Source organism: Panthera onca, chromosome A3, assembly GCF_046562875.1.
Source record: "Panthera onca isolate mPanOnc1 chromosome A3, mPanOnc1 haplotype 2, whole genome shotgun sequence".
In the NCBI taxonomy this organism is placed as follows: Eukaryota; Metazoa; Chordata; class Mammalia; order Carnivora; family Felidae; genus Panthera; species Panthera onca.
In genome coordinates this window covers 111,846,158-111,849,944 of record NC_138341.1, presented here as the reverse complement: position 1 = coordinate 111,849,944, position 3,787 = coordinate 111,846,158, and positions in this window count along the sequence as shown.

Sequence of the window (3,787 nt, the reverse complement as noted above, 5' to 3'; positions counted from 1 at the left end):
CCGCACAGCCTCAGCCCCGCAGCCGCGTTCCGCCTACCGGTCGACCCGGCCCAGCCTTGCGGCGCCCGCCCGCAGGCCCCGCCCCATGCGGTGCCTCACGCAAAGTCCTCCGTGCGGGAAACTCCCCGGCTCCGCGCCCTCTGGCGGCCGCGGCGCGGACTTGCAGCCCAAGGACGGGGTTGGAAGCCCGGCGGAGGATGAGCCGCGGGGCGGGTCTCCATGCCTTCGTGGAACATGAGATCTCCCAAGGACTCCGATTCACAATTATTCATTGGCTCATCCCTTCATTTTATTCACTTATAGATTCGTTCATTCACTTACTTGTTTCCGTATTTACCGAGTACCCTGGTGCTCTTCCAGGGTTGGGGATAGGCAGGAGCAAAACAAAGTCCCTGCCCTCTGGTCCACATTCTAGGGAAATAGATCTGGAGCAACAGGTTATCCCCTGCTCCCAACGCTTCGTGCCACCCCATCTCACTCCGCCTACCAGACACAATCTCATGGCCTGCAAGACCCATGTGAAACGTGCCAGCCTCTCCGTCTCATCGCCCAGGCTTTCCACTAAATTCCTCTGTTTCAGGCACACTCCCTTCTTGCTGCTTTCTCGGTGTGCCAGGTGTGCATTTTCATCAGAGCCTTGCCATCCGCGACTCCCTTTTCCTGGAACGCTCTTCCTTTGCTGGTGTGCAAGGTGCTCTCCCACTTTCTTCAGGCTTCTGCGCTGAGGACACCTTCTGAGACACAATCTCGTGTTTTGGGCCCGCAGCTCCTTTGCCCTCTTGCCTCTTGGCCCCGGGCCTGGGATTCTCTTCTCTTTTCCTTCCCTTTTGTCAGCCTCTGCACACCCCCTCCTCTTAGTTTAGGTATTCCCTCTTCAAGGAGGCCTTTCGACAGCCCTGGGCTCCATCAGACATCCTTGTGCATGCCCTGTGAGGCCATGTCAAATGCCAGCCTTCCCCAAAGGCCACCATCCCTGTGACAGCAGAGGCTCTGGCTGTCTCCAGCATGATATGGCTTATCAGCATGCACTCTGGACTGAGCCTGGGGTTGAAGCCCAGATATTCCTGCTTGCATGATCTTGGGTATATTACGTTTCCAAGCTTCTGTGTCTTGATAAATGAAGCTCCTTGCAGTAAGTGAAGCTCCTTACCGTCCTTCAGAGGGATGTGTGAGGATCCAGGGTGCACTGCTCAGAGTAATGCTTGACACTTTCTAAGCCCTCTGCTTAGCTGTCATTTTATCTCCTGTGACCTGCAGTTGCTGGCACTAAATAGCCACTTAATGATCCTTTGCTGAATTAATGAAGGAGTGCATGGTCAAGGTCAAGGAGTGCAAATTCAAGGTCAAGGAGGCAGGCAGGTACCTGGACCCCTGATGAGTGTTGAGCTGACTGTGGTATGTGATCCAGTTCAGTAAATAAAACTCTTCCTTTTCCATAACGCAGATGCTTTCACGGTGGGGAGAAACGGCCTGAGCCCTCGGACCCATAAACGTGCCTTCCCCAAGGTAGCGGCCGCAAAGACATTGTCGTCAGTATTCATCATGATTGCGACTAGGCTCTCCCAGACAAGCTGGGTGGCCAGGCCAGGCCTCTGCCCTCTCTGGGCTTCAGGGCCGACTTTTAAAGAGGGGGTATGGGAGCTGGGGCAGCCTGGCATTCAAAGCCTTCTCTGACCCACCTCGCCCCCTTTTAAAAATTTTATTTGTTTAGGGGCGCCTGGGTGGCGCAGTCGGTTAAGCGTCCGACTTCAGCCAGGTCACGATCTCGCGGTCCGTGAGTTCGAGCCCCGCGTCAGGCTCTGGGCTGATGGCTCGGAGCCTGGAGCCTGTTTCCGATTCTGTGTCTCCCTCTCTCTCTGCCCCTCCCCCGTTCATGCTCTGTCTCTCTCTGTCCCAAAAATAAATAAAAAACGTTGAAAAAAAAAATTTAAAAAAAAAAAAAATTTTATTTGTTTATTTATTTTGAGAGAGGGAGAGAGAGACAGACAGAGCATAAGTGGGGGAGGGCCAGAGAGAGAGAGAGAGATACAGAATCCGAAGCAGGCTCCAGGCTCTGAGCTGTCAGCACAGAGCCCGCTGTGGGGCTCGAACTCATGGACCATGAAATCGTGACCTGAGCTGAAGTCGGATGCTCGACTGACCAAGCCACCCAGGCGCCCTACCCCTTTTTCATAAAAAATATTTCCTATCGCCCCTTTATACCTTCAGTGGAATTCATAGATCATAAAACTGACCTATACATATTGAAAAAATCAACATCATGCCCTAACTGGTGAGATAAAGAGGAAGTAATTTGGAATAAAATGATCTGTATTTCAATTCTCAGGTATAAATGAATCAGTTAGGTGCTTGACTCCACGTACAGGGCTGTTTTATGTGTACTTAAAATATTGTAAGTGTGTTGCTTACAAAGTAAGTGGGCGAAAATGAAGTTATTTTTGAAAAATGTTTATTTATTTATTTTGAGAGAGACAGAGCCTGAGCAGGGGAAGAGAGGGAGAGAATCCCAAGCAGGGTGCATACTGTCGGCACAGAGCCCGACGCAGGGCTCGAACTCATAGACCGAGAGATCATGACCTGAGCCGAAGTCAGATGCTTAACCGACTGAGCCACCCAGGTGCCCCAAGTTCATGTTATTAAAAGCAGGTTTTCAGGGGCGCCTAGGTGGCTCAGTTGGTTGGGCATCCGGCTCTTGATTTCAGCTCAGGTCATGATCTCATGGTGCAGGGGATCGATGAGCCTGCTTGGAATTTTCTCTCCCTCTCTCTCTGCCCTTCCCCCCCCCCCACCCATGTGTGCACGCATGCGTGCCTTCTCTCTCTCTCAAAATAAATAAATAAATAAAAACGTTAATAATAATAATTTTTTAAAAAAGCACAGCTTTTCAGCTGCTCGAGGTCCTGGAAGGACATGTGGGAAGAGGGACCTTTCCTTGTGGCGCAGACTCCCCTTTCTGCTGCAGGGACACCAGGCACCAGCCCTGGTCGTGGACCCTCCCCTTCCATTGTTGTGTCCACCTGAAATGCCCTGCAATTTCCCAGGAAGCCCAGGGGCCTGGAGACTCGCGGGCGTCATGCTTGCACTCGGCTGCCGGCATGAGAGATCTGTGGGTGACCAGCTCCCCAAGCTCCAGTTCTCTGGCTGGTGGACGAGTCCTCGAACCCAGGTGTCACCCCTTCTTCGCTTTTATCCATGATTTGTTTCACCTGCCAGCACCCCTGCACTTCTTTTGGGGACTGTTCCCCCCTCCCCACATCCGCTGGGCGTGGCACAGTTAATGCCCAACATGCACCCATGTGTTTTATTCTCAAAACCGCCTAAGAAGGGAGACGCTAATGTCATTACCGGAAGATGGATAAGGAAGCCGGGACACTCTAAGAGAAACCAACTTACCCAAGAGATGAGTAGGAGAACTGGAATTTGAATCTGAGCAGCTTCCCAAGGCTGTGAACTTTACCTCTACCCTCTATTCCCCCCTCAGATGGGGGGATTGCAGGGGTCTAACACGTGCCAAGAATCTGCTTGGGGCTTATGCTTCCGGTGCCATGTCAAGCACACTCCTGCCTCAGGGCCTTTGCACTTGCTCCTCTCCTCAGACATCTACGAGTCTCTGTACTCACTCCTTCCAGGTCTCTGCTCAAACGTCACTTTATCTGTGAGGACTCTTCTGACCACCCTAAATAAAATACATCTCCTCTCCCTCGCTCTGGCACCTCCCCCCGCCCTCCTGCCTTCTTATTCCTTTGGCATTCACCACCAGGTGACACGTTACTTATTACATTTACTT